Source organism: Falco peregrinus, chromosome 5 (assembly GCF_023634155.1).
Source record: "Falco peregrinus isolate bFalPer1 chromosome 5, bFalPer1.pri, whole genome shotgun sequence".
NCBI lineage: Eukaryota > Metazoa > Chordata > Aves > Falconiformes > Falconidae > Falco > Falco peregrinus.
This window is the reverse complement of record NC_073725.1, coordinates 27520017-27539378: the sequence shown is the minus strand read 5'-3', so window position 1 is coordinate 27539378 and position 19362 is coordinate 27520017.

The window sequence follows — 19362 nt, the reverse complement described above, 5'->3', positions numbered from 1 at the left end:
GCCCCCGGGGGTTTTTTGCCTTCCTCTGCAGCACTGAGCGCGACCGCTTGTCAGGGCTCCTGCGGTCCCTCGGGCCAGGTCACCGCCTGCTGCTGGTGCCCCACGAAGGTGGCCTCTCGTGCCCCGCAGCTGGGGGGAGGAAGGCTTTTTTTCCCCCGCGGTGGGCGAGCAAGTGTCCCTGCCCGGGGTTTTTTGCCTGCCTCTGCAGCACCGCGCAGGGCCCCTGGCCGGGGCTCCTTTGGGCCATTCTGGCCAGGTGCCTGCTGCTGGTGCCCCACGAAGGTGGCCTCGTGCCCCGCACGCGGGGGGAGGAAGCTTTCGAGGCTCCCAGGGGGCCCCCAGCGTGGCCCCCGCGGGTTGCTGCTTTTCCTCGGTAGCACTGAGCACAGCCCCTGGCCAGGGCTCCTCGGGGCCCTTTCGGCCAGGTTCTTGCCCGCTGCCCTCGCACCCCCGAGGCACCCCCGTGCCCTGGCGCTCTGGCTCTCTTGCCCATCGCAAGCCTTGGCAGGAGCCAGCTCTGCAAAACCATCTCATTGTCGTTTTTCAACCGGTGGTGAATGCCGGGAACAGAAGGCTCTCCTTGTCATAATGTTTATGGTTGGCCACTTTGGAGACAAGACCGCTAGGCCACGGACGTCTGCTCTGAGGGAGCAGTGCTCGCCAGGAAGCCTGTCCCAGGGATTGACCATTTGAAGTGTGATCAAGGAACAAAACAAGTTTTGTACGTTTTCCCAAGAGAATGACCTCCCCACAAGCAGGGCAGGAACAAATGTCCCTTGGTGCATCGGTAAGGAGTGGTGAGAAAATCCTGCGCCTGGGGGGCTGCGTCACCCCTGGTCACCCCCGTGTCACAGTGCCATCACCTGGCAACGCAGCAGTCACAGTGCCCCGGGGGAGTACAAAAGGGGCCTCGTCCTGTGTCCCCTGTCCAGAGCTGGCCTGGCACTGGCCTGAAGGCACCCGAGAGGAAGGCCTGGAGGGGCCGGTGGGATTCCCCGGGGGCTGAGGGAGGAAGGCTGGGGGACACTGGATATGAAGTTGCTGGAGCTTCTCCGCTTCAAGGGCAGCTGTGACAAGGCTATGTTCCAAGTTCATCTGATGGATGGAAATCTCGCTTGAGCCTTCAGGGAGCAGACACAAGCCCCTCAGGGGATGAGAAGAACCACCAGCACCTGGAGGTGCTCAAGGCTATTGGGCTTTTTCAGCTGGACAGCCATGGCACCACCAAGGGAATGCCTTCTTGAGGAGCGCTGCAGAGCTCACCGACTTCATCCCTGTGGAGCCAGGGGCGGTGGCCGTGAGTTATGGGATGCAGAGATATTGCCAGGGGTCCCAGAGCTTTGGAGCACCCACTGGTTCCCTGCCAGGCACGGGAAGGATTCTTGTCCCCCCAGGTCGATCAGGCCAGGGGTGTTTGGTCACTCTTGGAAGCCCCTGAGGTGGCTCCGGGCTGAGGGAGAAGAGGGCTGGGGCATCTCCCGGGAGGCGTGCCCGGCCCGTGGGACGAGGAGGCCGGTCCCGCTCACGTGCTCAGGGAACAGCCGATCGCCAGCGCTGCCTGGGGTCAGGAAGGAATTTTCCCCCGGGGCACATTGGCACTGGCCCCCGGGGGTTTTTTGCCTTCCTCTGCAGCACTGAGCGCGACCGCTTGTCAGGGCTCCTGCGGTCCCTCGGGCCAGGTCACCGCCTGCTGCTGGTGCCCCACGAAGGTGGCCTCTCGTGCCCCGCAGCTGGGGGGAGGAAGGCTTTTTTTCCCCCGCGGTGGGCGAGCAAGTGTCCCTGCCCGGGGTTTTTTGCCTGCCTCTGCAGCACCGCGCAGGGCCCCTGGCCAGGGCTCCTTTGGGCCATTCTGGCCAGGTGCCTGCTGCTGGTGCCCCACGAAGGTGGCCTCGTGCCCCGCATGCGGGGGGAGGAAGCTTTCGAGGCTCCCAGGGGGCCCCCAGCGTGGCCCCCGCGGGTTGCTGCTTTTCCTCGGTAGCACTGAGCACAGCCCCTGGCCAGGGCTCCTCGGGGCCCTTTCGGCCAGGTTCTTGCCCGCTGCCCTCGCACCCCCGAGGCACCCCCGTGCCCTGGCGCTCTGGCTCTCTTGCCCATCGCAAGCCTTGGCAGGAGCCAGCTCTGCAAAACCATCTCATTGTCGTTTTTCAACCGGTGGTGAATGCCGGGAACAGAAGGCTCTCCTTGCATAGTGTTTATGGTTGGCCACTTTGGAGACAAGACCGCTAGGCCACGGACGTCTGCTCTGAGGGAGCAGTGCTCGCCAGGAAGCCTGTCCCAGGGATTGACCATTTGAAGTGTGATCAAGGAACAAAACAAGTTTTGTACGTTTTCCCAAGAGAATGACCTCCCCACAAGCAGGGCAGGAACAAATGTCCCTTGGTGCATCGGTAAGGAGTGGTGAGAAAATCCTGCGCCTGGGGGGCTGCGTCACCCCTGGTCACCCCCGTGTCACAGTGCCATCACCTGGCAACGCAGCAGTCACAGTGCCCCGGGGGAGTACAAAAGGGGCCTCGTCCTGTGTCCCCTGTCCAGAGCTGGCCTGGCACTGGCCTGAAGACACCCGAGAGGAAGGCCTGGAGGGGCCGGTGGGATTCCCCGGGGGCTGAGGGAGGAAGGCCGGGGGACACTGGATATGAAGTTGCTGGAGCTTCTCCGCTTCAAGGGCAGCTGTGACAAGGCTATGTTCCAAGTTCATCTGATGGATGGAAATCTCGCTTGAGCCTTCAGGGAGCAGACACAAGCCCCTCAGGGGATGAGAAGAACCACCAGCACCTGGAGGTGCTCAAGGCTATTGGGCTTTTTCAGCTGGACAGCCATGGCACCACCAAGGGAATGCCTTCTTGAGGAGCGCTGCAGAGCTCACCGACTTCATCCCTGTGGAGCCAGGGGCGGTGGCCGTGAGTTATGGGATGCAGAGATATTGCCAGGGGTCCCAGAGCTTTGGAGCACCCACTGGTTCCCTGCCAGGCACGGGAAGGATTCTTGTCCCCCCCGGTCGATCAGGCCAGGGGTGTTTGGTCACTCTTGGAAGCCCCTGAGGTGGCTCCGGGCTGAGGGAGAAGAGGGCTGGGGCATCTCCCGGGAGGCGTGCCCGGCCCGTGGGACGAGGAGGCCGGTCCCGCTCACGTGCTCAGGGAACAGCCGATCGCCAGCGCTGCCTGGGGTCAGGAAGGAATTTTCCCCCGGGGCACATTGGCACTGGCCCCCGGGGGTTTTTTGCCTTCCTCTGCAGCACTGAGCGCGACCGCTTGTCAGGGCTCCTGCGGTCCCTCGGGCCAGGTCACCGCCTGCTGCTGGTGCCCCACGAAGGTGGCCTCTCGTGCCCCGCAGCTGGGGGGAGGAAGGCTTTTTTTCCCCCGCGGTGGGCGAGCAAGTGTCCCTGCCCGGGGTTTTTTGCCTGCCTCTGCAGCACCGCGCAGGGCCCCTGGCCAGGGCTCCTTTGGGCCATTCTGGCCAGGTGCCTGCTGCTGGTGCCCCACGAAGGTGGCCTCGTGCCCCGCACGCGGGGGGAGGAAGCTTTCGAGGCTCCCAGGGGGCCCCCAGCGTGGCCCCCGCGGGTTGCTGCTTTTCCTCGGTAGCACTGAGCACAGCCCCTGGCCAGGGCTCCTCGGGGCCCTTTCGGCCAGGTTCTTGCCCGCTGCCCTCGCACCCCCGAGGCACCCCCGTGCCCTGGCGCTCTGGCTCTCTTGCCCATCGCAAGCCTTGGCAGGAGCCAGCTCTGCAAAACCATCTCATTGTCGTTTTTCAACCGGTGGTGAATGCCGGGAACAGAAGGCTCTCCTTGCATAGTGTTTATGGTTGGCCACTTTGGAGACAAGACCGCTAGGCCACGGACGTCTGCTCTGAGGGAGCAGTGCTCGCCAGGAAGCCTGTCCCAGGGATTGACCATTTGAAGTGTGATCAAGGAACAAAACAAGTTTTGTACGTTTTCCCAAGAGAATGACCTCCCCACAAGCAGGGCAGGAACAAATGTCCCTTGGTGCATCGGTAAGGAGTGGTGAGAAAATCCTGCGCCTGGGGGGCTGCGTCACCCCTGGTCACCCCCGTGTCACAGTGCCATCACCTGGCAACGCAGCAGTCACAGTGCCCCGGGGGAGTACAAAAGGGGCCTCGTCCTGTGTCCCCTGTCCAGAGCTGGCCTGGCACTGGCCTGAAGACACCCGAGAGGAAGGCCTGGAGGGGCCGGTGGGATTCCCCGGGGGCTGAGGGAGGAAGGCCGGGGGACACTGGATATGAAGTTGCTGGAGCTTCTCCGCTTCAAGGGCAGCTGTGACAAGGCTATGTTCCAAGTTCATCTGATGGATGGAAATCTCGCTTGAGCCTTCAGGGAGCAGACACAAGCCCCTCAGGGGATGAGAAGAACCACCAGCACCTGGAGGTGCTCAAGGCTATTGGGCTTTTTCAGCTGGACAGCCATGGCACCACCAAGGGAATGCCTTCTTGAGGAGCGCTGCAGAGCTCACCGACTTCATCCCTGTGGAGCCAGGGGCGGTGGCCGTGAGTTATGGGATGCAGAGATATTGCCAGGGGTCCCAGAGCTTTGGAGCACCCACTGGTGCCCTGCCAGGCACAGGAAGGATTCTTGTCCCCCCAGGTCGATCAGGCCAGGGGTGTTTGGTCACTCTTGGAAGCCCCTGAGGTGGCTCCGGGCTGAGGGAGAAGAGGGCTGGGGCATCTCCCAGGAGGCGTGCCCGGCCCGTGGGACGAGGAGGCCGGTCCCGCTCACGTGCTCAGGGAACAGCCGATCGCCAGCGCTGCCTGGGGTCAGGAAGGAATTTTCCCCCGGGGCACATTGGCACTGGCCCCCGGGGGTTTTTTGCCTTCCTCTGCAGCACTGAGCGCGACCGCTTGTCAGGGCTCCTGCGGTCCCTCGGGCCAGGTCACCGCCTGCTGCTGGTGCCCCACGAAGGTGGCCTCTCGTGCCCCGCAGCTGGGGGGAGGAAGGCTTTTTTTCCCCCGCGGTGGGCGAGCAAGTGTCCCTGCCCGGGGTTTTTTGCCTGCCTCTGCAGCACCGCGCAGGGCCCCTGGCCAGGGCTCCTTTGGGCCATTCTGGCCAGGTGCCTGCTGCTGGTGCCCCACGAAGGTGGCCTCGTGCCCCGCACGCGGGGCGAGGAAGCTTTCGAGGCTCCCAGGGGGCCCCCAGCGTGGCCCCCGCGGGTTGCTGCTTTTCCTCGGTAGCACTGAGCACAGCCCCTGGCCAGGGCTCCTCGGGGCCCTTTCGGCCAGGTTCTTGCCCGCTGCCCTCGCACCCCCGAGGCACCCCCGTGCCCTGGCGCTCTGGCTCTCTTGCCCATCGCAAGCCTTGGCAGGAGCCAGCTCTGCAAAACCATCTCATTGTCGTTTTTCAACCGGTGGTGAATGCCGGGAACAGAAGGCTCTCCTTGCATAGTGTTTATGGTTGGCCACTTTGGAGACAAGACCGCTAGGCCACGGACGTCTGCTCTGAGGGAGCAGTGCTCGCCAGGAAGCCTGTCCCAGGGATTGACCATTTGAAGTGTGATCAAGGAACAAAACAAGTTTTGTATGTTTTCCCAAGAGAATGACCTCCCCACAAGCAGGGCAGGAACAAATGTCCCTTGGTGCATCGGTAAGGAGTGGTGAGAAAATCCTGCGCCTGGGGGGCTGCGTCACCCCTGGTCACCCCCGTGTCACAGTGCCATCACCTGGCAACGCAGCAGTCACAGTGCCCCGGGGGAGTACAAAAGGGGCCTCGTCCTGTGTCCCCTGTCCAGAGCTGGCCTGGCACTGGCCTGAAGACACCCGAGAGGAAGGCCTGGAGGGGCCGGTGGGATTCCCCGGGGGCTGAGGGAGGAAGGCCGGGGGACACTGGATATGAAGTTGCTGGAGCTTCTCCGCTTCAAGGGCAGCTGTGACAAGGCTATGTTCCAAGTTCATCTGATGGATGGAAATCTCGCTTGAGCCTTCAGGGAGCAGACACAAGCCCCTCAGGGGATGAGAAGAACCACCAGCACCTGGAGGTGCTCAAGGCTATTGGGCTTTTTCAGCTGGACAGCCATGGCACCACCAAGGGAATGCCTTCTTGAGGAGCGCTGCAGAGCTCACCGACTTCATCCCTGTGGAGCCAGGGGCGGTGGCCGTGAGTTATGGGATGCAGAGATATTGCCAGGGGTCCCAGAGCTTTGGAGCACCCACTGGTTCCCTGCCAGGCACGGGAAGGATTCTTGTCCCCCCAGGTCGATCAGGCCAGGGGTGTTTGGTCACTCTTGGAAGCCCCTGAGGTGGCTCCGGGCTGAGGGAGAAGAGGGCTGGGGCATCTCCCGGGAGGCGTGCCCGGCCCGTGGGACGAGGAGGCCGGTCCCGCTCACGTGCTCAGGGAACAGCCGATCGCCAGCGCTGCCTGGGGTCAGGAAGGAATTTTCCCCCGGGGCACATTGGCACTGGCCCCCGGGGGTTTTTTGCCTTCCTCTGCAGCACTGAGCGCGACCGCTTGTCAGGGCTCCTGCGGTCCCTCGGGCCAGGTCACCGCCTGCTGCTGGTGCCCCACGAAGGTGGCCTCTCGTGCCCCGCAGCTGGGGGGAGGAAGGCTTTTTTTCCCCCGCGGTGGGCGAGCAAGTGTCCCTGCCCGGGGTTTTTTGCCTGCCTCTGCAGCACCGCGCAGGGCCCCTGGCCAGGGCTCCTTTGGGCCATTCTGGCCAGGTGCCTGCTGCTGGTGCCCCACGAAGGTGGCCTCGTGCCCCGCACGCGGGGGGAGGAAGCTTTCGAGGCTCCCAGGGGGCCCCCAGCGTGGCCCCCGCGGGTTGCTGCTTTTCCTCGGTAGCACTGAGCACAGCCCCTGGCCAGGGCTCCTCGGGGCCCTTTCGGCCAGGTTCTTGCCCGCTGCCCTCGCACCCCCGAGGCACCCCCGTGCCCTGGCGCTCTGGCTCTCTTGCCCATCGCAAGCCTTGGCAGGAGCCAGCTCTGCAAAACCATCTCATTGTCGTTTTTCAACCGGTGGTGAATGCCGGGAACAGAAGGCTCTCCTTGTCATAATGTTTATGGTTGGCCACTTTGGAGACAAGACCGCTAGGCCACGGACGTCTGCTCTGAGGGAGCAGTGCTCGCCAGGAAGCCTGTCCCAGGGATTGACCATTTGAAGTGTGATCAAGGAACAAAACAAGTTTTGTATGTTTTCCCAAGAGAATGACCTCCCCACAAGCAGGGCAGGAACAAATGTCCCTTGGTGCATCGGTAAGGAGTGGTGAGAAAATCCTGCGCCTGGGGGGCTGCGTCACCCCTGGTCACCCCCCGTGTCACAGTGCCATCACCTGGCAACGCAGCAGTCACAGTGCCCCGGGGGAGTACAAAAGGGGCCTCGTCCTGTGTCCCCTGTCCAGAGCTGGCCTGGCACTGGCCTGAAGACACCCGAGAGGAAGGCCTGGAGGGGCCGGTGGGATTCCCCGGGGGCTGAGGGAGGAAGGCCGGGGGACACTGGATATGAAGTTGCTGGAGCTTCTCCGCTTCAAGGGCAGCTGTGACAAGGCTATGTTCCAAGTTCATCTGATGGATGGAAATCTCGCTTGAGCCTTCAGGGAGCAGACACAAGCCCCTCAGGGGATGAGAAGAACCACCAGCACCTGGAGGTGCTCAAGGCTATTGGGCTTTTTCAGCTGGACAGCCATGGCACCACCAAGGGAATGCCTTCTTGAGGAGCGCTGCAGAGCTCACCGACTTCATCCCTGTGGAGCCAGGGGCGGTGGCCGTGAGTTATGGGATGCAGAGATATTGCCAGGGGTCCCAGAGCTTTGGAGCACCCACTGGTGCCCTGCCAGGCACGGGAAGGATTCTTGTCCCCCCAGGTCGATCAGGCCAGGGGTGTTTGGTCACTCTTGGAAGCCCCTGAGGTGGCTCCGGGCTGAGGGAGAAGAGGGCTGGGGCATCTCCCGGGAGGCGTGCCCGGCCCGTGGGACGAGGAGGCCGGTCCCGCTCACGTGCTCAGGGAACAGCCGATCGCCAGCGCTGCCTGGGGTCAGGAAGGAATTTTCCCCCGGGGCACATTGGCACTGGCCCCCGGGGGTTTTTTGCCTTCCTCTGCAGCACTGAGCGCGACCGCTTGTCAGGGCTCCTGCGGTCCCTCGGGCCAGGTCACCGCCTGCTGCTGGTGCCCCACGAAGGTGGCCTCTCGTGCCCCGCAGCTGGGGGGAGGAAGGCTTTTTTTCCCCCGCGGTGGGCGAGCAAGTGTCCCTGCCCGGGGTTTTTTGCCTGCCTCTGCAGCACCGCGCAGGGCCCCTGGCCAGGGCTCCTTTGGGCCATTCTGGCCAGGTGCCTGCTGCTGGTGCCCCACGAAGGTGGCCTCGTGCCCCGCACGCGGGGGGAGGAAGCTTTCGAGGCTCCCAGGGGGCCCCCAGCGTGGCCCCCGCGGGTTGCTGCTTTTCCTCGGTAGCACTGAGCACAGCCCCTGGCCAGGGCTCCTCGGGGCCCTTTCGGCCAGGTTCTTGCCCGCTGCCCTCGCACCCCCGAGGCACCCCCGTGCCCTGGCGCTCTGGCTCTCTTGCCCATCGCAAGCCTTGGCAGGAGCCAGCTCTGCAAAACCATCTCATTGTCGTTTTTCAACCGGTGGTGAATGCCGGGAACAGAAGGCTCTCCTTGCATAGTGTTTATGGTTGGCCACTTTGGAGACAAGACCGCTAGGCCACGGACGTCTGCTCTGAGGGAGCAGTGCTCGCCAGGAAGCCTGTCCCAGGGATTGACCATTTGAAGTGTGATCAAGGAACAAAACAAGTTTTGTACGTTTTCCCAAGAGAATGACCTCCCCACAAGCAGGGCAGGAACAAATGTCCCTTGGTGCATCGGTAAGGAGTGGTGAGAAAATCCTGCGCCTGGGGGGCTGCGTCACCCCTGGTCACCCCCGTGTCACAGTGCCATCACCTGGCAACGCAGCAGTCACAGTGCCCCGGGGGAGTACAAAAGGGGCCTCGTCCTGTGTCCCCTGTCCAGAGCTGGCCTGGCACTGGCCTGAAGACACCCGAGAGGAAGGCCTGGAGGGGCCGGTGGGATTCCCCGGGGGCTGAGGGAGGAAGGCCGGGGGACACTGGATATGAAGTTGCTGGAGCTTCTCCGCTTCAAGGGCAGCTGTGACAAGGCTATGTTCCAAGTTCATCTGATGGATGGAAATCTCGCTTGAGCCTTCAGGGAGCAGACACAAGCCCCTCAGGGGATGAGAAGAACCACCAGCACCTGGAGGTGCTCAAGGCTATTGGGCTTTTTCAGCTGGACAGCCATGGCACCACCAAGGGAATGCCTTCTTGAGGAGCGCTGCAGAGCTCACCGACTTCATCCCTGTGGAGCCAGGGGCGGTGGCCGTGAGTTATGGGATGCAGAGATATTGCCAGGGGTCCCAGAGCTTTGGAGCACCCACTGGTGCCCTGCCAGGCACGGGAAGGATTCTTGTCCCCCCAGGTCGATCAGGCCAGGGGTGTTTGGTCACTCTTGGAAGCCCCTGAGGTGGCTCCGGGCTGAGGGAGAAGAGGGCTGGGGCATCTCCCGGGAGGCGTGCCCGGCCCGTGGGACGAGGAGGCCGGTCCCGCTCACGTGCTCAGGGAACAGCCGATCGCCAGCGCTGCCTGGGGTCAGGAAGGAATTTTCCCCCGGGGCACATTGGCACTGGCCCCCGGGGGTTTTTTGCCTTCCTCTGCAGCACTGAGCGCGACCGCTTGTCAGGGCTCCTGCGGTCCCTCGGGCCAGGTCACCGCCTGCTGCTGGTGCCCCACGAAGGTGGCCTCTCGTGCCCCGCAGCTGGGGGGAGGAAGGCTTTTTTTCCCCCGCGGTGGGCGAGCAAGTGTCCCTGCCCGGGGTTTTTTGCCTGCCTCTGCAGCACCGCGCAGGGCCCCTGGCCAGGGCTCCTTTGGGCCATTCTGGCCAGGTGCCTGCTGCTGGTGCCCCACGAAGGTGGCCTCGTGCCCCGCACGCGGGGGGAGGAAGCTTTCGAGGCTCCCAGGGGGCCCCCAGCGTGGCCCCCGCGGGTTGCTGCTTTTCCTCGGTAGCACTGAGCACAGCCCCTGGGCAGGGCTCCTCGGGGCCCTTTCAGCCAGGTTCTTGCCCGCTGCCCTCGCACCCCCGAGGCACCCCCGTGCCCTGGCGCTCTGGCTCTCTTGCCCATCGCAAGCCTTGGCAGGAGCCAGCTCTGCAAAACCATCTCATTGTCGTTTTTCAACCGGTGGTGAATGCCGGGAACAGAAGGCTCTCCTTGCATAGTGTTTATGGTTGGCCACTTTGGAGACAAGACCGCTAGGCCACGGACGTCTGCTCTGAGGGAGCAGTGCTCGCCAGGAAGCCTGTCCCAGGGATTGACCATTTGAAGTGTGATCAAGGAACAAAACAAGTTTTGTACGTTTTCCCAAGAGAATGACCTCCCCACAAGCAGGGCAGGAACAAATGTCCCTTGGTGCATCGGTAAGGAGTGGTGAGAAAATCCTGCGCCTGGGGGGCTGCGTCACCCCTGGTCACCCCCGTGTCACAGTGCCATCACCTGGCAACGCAGCAGTCACAGTGCCCCGGGGGAGTACAAAAGGGGCCTCGTCCTGTGTCCCCTGTCCAGAGCTGGCCTGGCACTGGCCTGAAGACACCCGAGAGGAAGGCCTGGAGGGGCCGGTGGGATTCCCCGGGGGCTGAGGGAGGAAGGCCGGGGGACACTGGATATGAAGTTGCTGGAGCTTCTCCGCTTCAAGGGCAGCTGTGACAAGGCTATGTTCCAAGTTCATCTGATGGATGGAAATCTCGCTTGAGCCTTCAGGGAGCAGACACAAGCCCCTCAGGGGATGAGAAGAACCACCAGCACCTGGAGGTGCTCAAGGCTATTGGGCTTTTTCAGCTGGACAGCCATGGCACCACCAAGGGAATGCCTTCTTGAGGAGCGCTGCAGAGCTCACCGACTTCATCCCTGTGGAGCCAGGGGCGGTGGCCGTGAGTTATGGGATGCAGAGATATTGCCAGGGGTCCCAGAGCTTTGGAGCACCCACTGGTGCCCTGCCAGGCACGGGAAGGATTCTTGTCCCCCCAGGTCGATCAGGCCAGGGGTGTTTGGTCACTCTTGGAAGCCCCTGAGGTGGCTCCGGGCTGAGGGAGAAGAGGGCTGGGGCATCTCCCGGGAGGCGTGCCCGGCCCGTGGGACGAGGAGGCCGGTCCCGCTCACGTGCTCAGGGAACAGCCGATCGCCAGCGCTGCCTGGGGTCAGGAAGGAATTTTCCCCCGGGGCACATTGGCACTGGCCCCCGGGGGTTTTTTTGCCTTCCTCTGCAGCACTGAGCGCGACCGCTTGTCAGGGCTCCTGCGGTCCCTCGGGCCAGGTCACCGCCTGCTGCTGGTGCCCCACGAAGGTGGCCTCTCGTGCCCCGCAGCTGGGGGGAGGAAGGCTTTTTTTCCCCCGCGGTGGGCGAGCAAGTGTCCCTGCCCGGGGTTTTTTGCCTGCCTCTGCAGCACCGCGCAGGGCCCCTGGCCAGGGCTCCTTTGGGCCATTCTGGCCAGGTGCCTGCTGCTGGTGCCCCACGAAGGTGGCCTCGTGCCCCGCACGCGGGGGGAGGAAGCTTTCGAGGCTCCCAGGGGGCCCCCAGCGTGGCCCCCGCGGGTTGCTGCTTTTCCTCGGTAGCACTGAGCACAGCCCCTGGGCAGGGCTCCTCGGGGCCCTTTCGGCCAGGTTCTTGCCCGCTGCCCTCGCACCCCCGAGGCACCCCCGTGCCCTGGCGCTCTGGCTCTCTTGCCCATCGCAAGCCTTGGCAGGAGCCAGCTCTGCAAAACCATCTCATTGTCGTTTTTCAACCGGTGGTGAATGCCGGGAACAGAAGGCTCTCCTTGCATAGTGTTTATGGTTGGCCACTTTGGAGACAAGACCGCTAGGCCACGGACGTCTGCTCTGAGGGAGCAGTGCTCGCCAGGAAGCCTGTCCCAGGGATTGACCATTTGAAGTGTGATCAAGGAACAAAACAAGTTTTGTACGTTTTCCCAAGAGAATGACCTCCCCACAAGCAGGGCAGGAACAAATGTCCCTTGGTGCATCGGTAAGGAGTGGTGAGAAAATCCTGCGCCTGGGGGGCTGCGTCACCCCTGGTCACCCCCGTGTCACAGTGCCATCACCTGGCAACGCAGCAGTCACAGTGCCCCGGGGGAGTACAAAAGGGGCCTCGTCCTGTGTCCCCTGTCCAGAGCTGGCCTGGCACTGGCCTGAAGACACCCGAGAGGAAGGCCTGGAGGGGCCGGTGGGATTCCCCGGGGGCTGAGGGAGGAAGGCTGGGGGACACTGGATATGAAGTTGCTGGAGCTTCTCCGCTTCAAGGGCAGCTGTGACAAGGCTATGTTCCAAGTTCATCTGATGGATGGAAATCTCGCTTGAGCCTTCAGGGAGCAGACACAAGCCCCTCAGGGGATGAGAAGAACCACCAGCACCTGGAGGTGCTCAAGGCTATTGGGCTTTTTCAGCTGGACAGCCATGGCACCACCAAGGGAATGCCTTCTTGAGGAGCGCTGCAGAGCTCACCGACTTCATCCCTGTGGAGCCAGGGGCGGTGGCCGTGAGTTATGGGATGCAGAGATATTGCCAGGGGTCCCAGAGCTTTGGAGCACCCACTGGTTCCCTGCCAGGCACGGGAAGGATTCTTGTCCCCCCAGGTCGATCAGGCCAGGGGTGTTTGGTCACTCTTGGAAGCCCCTGAGGTGGCTCCGGGCTGAGGGAGAAGAGGGCTGGGGCATCTCCCGGGAGGCGTGCCCGGCCCGTGGGACGAGGAGGCCGGTCCCGCTCACGTGCTCAGGGAACAGCCGATCGCCAGCGCTGCCTGGGGTCAGGAAGGAATTTTCCCCCGGGGCACATTGGCACTGGCCCCCGGGGGTTTTTTGCCTTCCTCTGCAGCACTGAGCGCGACCGCTTGTCAGGGCTCCTGCGGTCCCTCGGGCCAGGTCACCGCCTGCTGCTGGTGCCCCACGAAGGTGGCCTCTCGTGCCCCGCAGCTGGGGGGAGGAAGGCTTTTTTTCCCCCGCGGTGGGCGAGCAAGTGTCCCTGCCCGGGGTTTTTTGCCTGCCTCTGCAGCACCGCGCAGGGCCCCTGGCCAGGGCTCCTTTGGGCCATTCTGGCCAGGTGCCTGCTGCTGGTGCCCCACGAAGGTGGCCTCGTGCCCCGCACGTGGGGGGAGGAAGCTTTCGAGGCTCCCAGGGGGCCCCCAGCGTGGCCCCCGCGGGTTGCTGCTTTTCCTCGGTAGCACTGAGCACAGCCCCTGGCCAGGGCTCCTCGGGGCCCTTTCGGCCAGGTTCTTGCCCGCTGCCCTCGCACCCCCGAGGCACCCCCGTGCCCTGGCGCTCTGGCTCTCTTGCCCATCGCAAGCCTTGGCAGGAGCCAGCTCTGCAAAACCATCTCATTGTCGTTTTTCAACCGGTGGTGAATGCCGGGAACAGAAGGCTCTCCTAGTCATAATGTTTATGGTTGGCCACTTTGGAGACAAGACCGCTAGGCCACGGACGTCTGCTCTGAGGGAGCAGTGCTCGCCAGGAAGCCTGTCCCAGGGATTGACCATTTGAAGTGTGATCAAGGAACAAAACAAGTTTTGTATGTTTTCCCAAGAGAATGACCTCCCCACAAGCAGGGCAGGAACAAATGTCCCTTGGTGCATCGGTAAGGAGTGGTGAGAAAATCCTGCGCCTGGGGGGCTGCGTCACCCCTGGTCACCCCCGTGTCACAGTGCCATCACCTGGCAACGCAGCAGTCACAGTGCCCCGGGGGAGTACAAAAGGGGCCTCGTCCTGTGTCCCCTGTCCAGAGCTGGCCTGGCACTGGCCTGAAGACACCCGAGAGGAAGGCCTGGAGGGGCCGGTGGGATTCCCCGGGGGCTGAGGGAGGAAGGCCGGGGGACACTGGATATGAAGTTGCTGGAGCTTCTCCGCTTCAAGGGCAGCTGTGACAAGGCTATGTTCCAAGTTCATCTGATGGATGGAAATCTCGCTTGAGCCTTCAGGGAGCAGACACAAGCCCCTCAGGGGATGAGAAGAACCACCAGCACCTGGAGGTGCTCAAGGCTATTGGGCTTTTTCAGCTGGACAGCCATGGCACCACCAAGGGAATGCCTTCTTGAGGAGCGCTGCAGAGCTCACCGACTTCATCCCTGTGGAGCCAGGGGCGGTGGCCGTGAGTTATGGGATGCAGAGATATTGCCTGGGGTCCCAGAGTTTTGGAGCACCCACTGGTTCCCTGCCAGGCACGGGAAGGATTCTTGTCCCCCCAGGTCGATCAGGCCAGGGGTGTTTGGTCACTCTTGGAAGCCCCTGAGGTGGCTCCGGGCTGAGGGAGAAGAGGGCTGGGGCATCTCCCGGGAGGCGTGCCCGGCCCGTGGGACGAGGAGGCCGGTCCCGCTCACGTGCTCAGGGAACAGCCGATCGCCAGCGCTGCCTGGGGTCAGGAAGGAATTTTCCCCCGGGGCACATTGGCACTGGCCCCCGGGGGTTTTTTGCCTTCCTCTGCAGCACTGAGCGCGACCGCTTGTCAGGGCTCCTGCGGTCCCTCGGGCCAGGTCACCGCCTGCTGCTGGTGCCCCACGAAGGTGGCCTCTCGTGCCCCGCAGCTGGGGGGAGGAAGGCTTTTTTTCCCCCGCGGTGGGCGAGCAAGTGTCCCTGCCCGGGGTTTTTTGCCTGCCTCTGCAGCACCGCGCAGGGCCCCTGGCCAGGGCTCCTTTGGGCCATTCTGGCCAGGTGCCTGCTGCTGGTGCCCCACGAAGGTGGCCTCGTGCCCCGCACGCGGGGCGAGGAAGCTTTCGAGGCTCCCAGGGGGCCCCCAGCGTGGCCCCCGCGGGTTGCTGCTTTTCCTCGGTAGCACTGAGCACAGCCCCTGGGCAGGGCTCCTCGGGGCCCTTTCGGCCAGGTTCTTGCCCGCTGCCCTCGCACCCCCGAGGCACCCCCGTGCCCTGGCGCTCTGGCTCTCTTGCCCATCGCAAGCCTTGGCAGGAGCCAGCTCTGCAAAACCATCTCATTGTCGTTTTTCAACCGGTGGTGAATGCCGGGAACAGAAGGCTCTCCTTGCATAGTGTTTATGGTTGGCCACTTTGGAGACAAGACCGCTAGGCCACGGACGTCTGCTCTGAGGGAGCAGTGCTCGCCAGGAAGCCTGTCCCAGGGATTGACCATTTGAAGTGTGATCAAGGAACAAAACAAGTTTTGTATGTTTTCCCAAGAGAATGACCTCCCCACAAGCAGGGCAGGAACAAATGTCCCTTGGTGCATCGGTAAGGAGTGGTGAGAAAATCCTGCGCCTGGGGGGCTGCGTCACCCCTGGTCACCCCCGTGTCACAGTGCCATCACCTGGCAACGCAGCAGTCACAGTGCCCCGGGGGAGTACAAAAGGGGCCTCGTCCTGTGTCCCCTGTCCAGAGCTGGCCTGGCACTGGCCTGAAGACACCCGAGAGGAAGGCCTGGAGGGGCCGGTGGGATTCCCCGGGGGCTGAGGGAGGAAGGCCGGGGGACACTGGATATGAAGTTGCTGGAGCTTCTCCGCTTCAAGGGCAGCTGTGACAAGGCTATGTTCCAAGTTCATCTGATGGATGGAAATCTCGCTTGAGCCTTCAGGGAGCAGACACAAGCCCCTCAGGGGATGAGAAGAACCACCAGCACCTGGAGGTGCTCAAGGCTATTGGGCTTTTTCAGCTGGACAGCCATGGCACCACCAAGGGAATGCCTTCTTGAGGAGCGCTGCAGAGCTCACCGACTTCATCCCTGTGGAGCCAGGGGCGGTGGCCGTGAGTTATGGGATGCAGAGATATTGCCAGGGGTCCCAGAGCTTTGGAGCACCCACTGGTTCCCTGCCAGGCACGGGAAGGATTCTTGTCCCCCCAGGTCGATCAGGCCAGGGGTGTTTGGTCACTCTTGGAAGCCCCTGAGGTGGCTCCGGGCTGAGGGAGAAGAGGGCTGGGGCATCTCCCGGGAGGCGTGCCCGGCCCGTGGGACGAGGAGGCCGGTCCCGCTCACGTGCTCAGGGAACAGCCGATCGCCAGCGCTGCCTGGGGTCAGGAAGGAATTTTCCCCCGGGGCACATTGGCACTGGCCCCCGGGGGTTTTTTGCCTTCCTCTGCAGCACTGAGCGCGACCGCTTGTCAGGGCTCCTGCGGTCCCTCGGGCCAGGTCACCGCCTGCTGCTGGTGCCCCACGAAGGTGGCCTCTCGTGCCCCGCAGCTGGGGGGAGGAAGGCTTTTTTTCCCCCGCGGTGGGCGAGCAAGTGTCCCTGCCCGGGGTTTTTTGCCTGCCTCTGCAGCACCGCGCAGGGCCCCTGGCCAGGGCTCCTTTGGGCCATTCTGGCCAGGTGCCTGCTGCTGGTGCCCCACGAAGGTGGCCTCGTGCCCCGCACGCGGGGGGAGGAAGCTTTCGAGGCTCCCAGGGGGCCCCCAGCGTGGCCCCCGCGGGTTGCTGCTTTTCCTCGGTAGCACTGAGCACAGCCCCTGGCCAGGGCTCCTCGGGGCCCTTTCGGCCAGGTTCTTGCCCGCTGCCCTCGCACCCCCGAGGCACCCCCGTGCCCTGGCGCTCTGGCTCTCTTGCCCATCGCAAGCCTTGGCAGGAGCCAGCTCTGCAAAACCATCTCATTGTCGTTTTTCAACCGGTGGTGAATGCCGGGAACAGAAGGCTCTCCTTGTCATAATGTTTATGGTTGGCCACTTTGGAGACAAGACCGCTAGGCCACGGACGTCTGCTCTGAGGGAGCAGTGCTCGCCAGGAAGCCTGTCCCAGGGATTGACCATTTGAAGTGTGATCAAGGAACAAAACAAGTTTTGTACGTTTTCCCAAGAGAATGACCTCCCCACAAGCAGGGCAGGAACAAATGTCCCTTGGTGCATCGGTAAGGAGTGGTGAGAAAATCCTGCGCCTGGGGGGCTGCGTCACCCCTGGTCACCCCCGTGTCACAGTGCCATCACCTGGCAACGCAGCAGTCACAGTGCCCCGGGGGAGTACAAAAGGGGCCTCGTCCTGTGTCCCCTGTCCAGAGCTGGCCTGGCACTGGCCTGAAGACACCCGAGAGGAAGGCCTGGAGGGGCCGGTGGGATTCCCCGGGGGCTGAGGGAGGAAGGCCGGGGGACACTGGATATGAAGTTGCTGGAGCTTCTCCGCTTCAAGGGCAGCTGTGACAAGGCTATGTTCCAAGTTCATCTGATGGATGGAAATCTCGCTTGAGCCTTCAGGGAGCAGACACAAGCCCCTCAGGGGATGAGAAGAACCACCAGCACCTGGAGGTGCTCAAGGCTATTGGGCTTTTTCAGCTGGACAGCCATGGCACCACCAAGGGAATGCCTTCTTGAGGAGCGCTGCAGAGCTCACCGACTTCATCCCTGTGGAGCCAGGGGCGGTGGCCGTGAGTTATGGGATGCAGAGATATTGCCAGGGGTCCCAGAGCTTTGGAGCACCCACTGGTTCCCTGCCAGGCACGGGAAGGATTCTTGTCCCCCCAGGTCGATCAGGCCAGGGGTGTTTGGTCACTCTTGGAAGCCCCTGAGGTGGCTCCGGGCTGAGGGAGAAGAGGGCTGGGGCATCTCCCGGGAGGCGTGCCCGGCCCGTGGGACGAGGAGGCCGGTCCCGCTCACGTGCTCAGGGAACAGCCGATCGCCAGCGCTGCCTGGGGTCAGGAAGGAATTTTCCCCCGGGGCACATTGGCACTGGCCCCCGGGGGTTTTTTGCCTTCCTCTGCAGCACTGAGCGCGACCGCTTGTCAGGGCTCCTGCGGTCCCTCGGGCCAGGTCACCGCCTGCTGCTGGTGCCCCACGAAGGTGGCCTCTCGTGCCCCGCAGCTGGGGGGAGGAAGGCTTTTTTTCCCCCGCGGTGGGCGAGCAAGTGTCCCTGCCCGGGGTTTTTTGCCTGCCTCTGCAGCACCGCGCAGGGCCCCTGGCCAGGGCTCCTTTGGGCCATTCTGGCCAGGTGCCTGCTGCTGGTGCCCCACGAAGGTGGCCTCGTGCCCCGCACGCGGGGGGAGGAAGCTTTCGAGGCTCCCAGGGGGCCCCCAGCGTGGCCCCCGCGGGTTGCTGCTTTTCCTCGGTAGCACTGAGCACAGCCCCTGGCCAGGGCTCCTCGGGGCCCTTTCGGCCAGGTTCTTGCCCGCTGCCCTCGCACCCCCGAGGCACCCCCGTGCCCTGGCGCTCTGGCTCTCTTGCCCATCGCAAGCCTTGGCAGGAGCCAGCTCTGCAAAACCATCTCATTGTCGTTTTTCAACCGGTGGTGAATGCCGGGAACAGAAGGCTCTCCTTGCATAGTGTTTATGGTTGGCCACTTTGGAGACAAGACCGCTAGGCCACGGACGTCTGCTCTGAGGGAGCAGTGCTCGCCAGGAAGCCTGTCCCAGGGATTGACCATTTGAAGTGTGATCAAGGAACAAAACAAGTTTTGTACGTTTTCCCAAGAGAATGACCTCCCCACAAGCAGGGCAGGAACAAATGTCCCTTGGTGCATCGGTAAGGAGTGGTGAGAAAATCCTGCGCCTGGGGGGCTGCGTCACCCCTGGTCACCCCCGTGTCACAGTGCCATCACCTGGCAACGCAGCAGTCACAGTGCCCCGGGGGAGTACAAAAGGGGCCTCGTCCTGTGTCCCCTGTCCAGAGCTGGCCTGGCACTGGCCTGAAGACACCCGAGAGGAAGGCCTGGAGGGGCCGGTGGGATTCCCCGGGGGCTGAGGGAGGAAGGCCGGGGGACACTGGATATGAAGTTGCTGGAGCTTCTCCGCTTCAAGGGCAGCTGTGACAAGGCTATGTTCCAAGTTCATCTGATGGATGGAAATCTCGCTTGAGCCTTCAGGGAGCAGACACAAGCCCCTCAGGGGATGAGAAGAACCACCAGCACCTGGAGGTGCTCAAGGCTATTGGGCTTTTTCAGCTGGACAGCCATGGCACCACCAAGGGAATGCCTTCTTGAGGAGCGCTGCAGAGCTCACCGACTTCATCCCTGTGGAGCCAGGGGCGGTGGCCGTGAGTTATGGGATGCAGAGATATTGCCAGGGGTCCCAGAGCTTTGGAGCACCCACTGGTGCCCTGCCAGGCACGGGAAGGATTCTTGTCCCCCCAGGTCGATCAGGCCAGGGGTGTTTGGTCACTCTTGGAAGCCCCTGAGGTGGCTCCGGGCTGAGGGAGAAGAGGGCTGGGGCATCTCCCGGGAGGCGTGCCCGGCCCGTGGGACGAGGAGGCCGGTCCCGCTCACGTGCTCAGGGAACAGCCGATCGCCAGCGCTGCCTGGGGTCAGGAAGGAATTTTCCCCCGGGGCACATTGGCACTGGCCCCCGGGGGTTTTTTGCCTTCCTCTGCAGCACTGAGCGCGACCGCTTGTCAGGGCTCCTGCGGTCCCTCGGGCCAGGTCACCGCCTGCTGCTGGTGCCCCACGAAGGTGGCCTCTCGTGCCCCGCAGCTGGGGGGAGGAAGGCTTTTTTTCCCC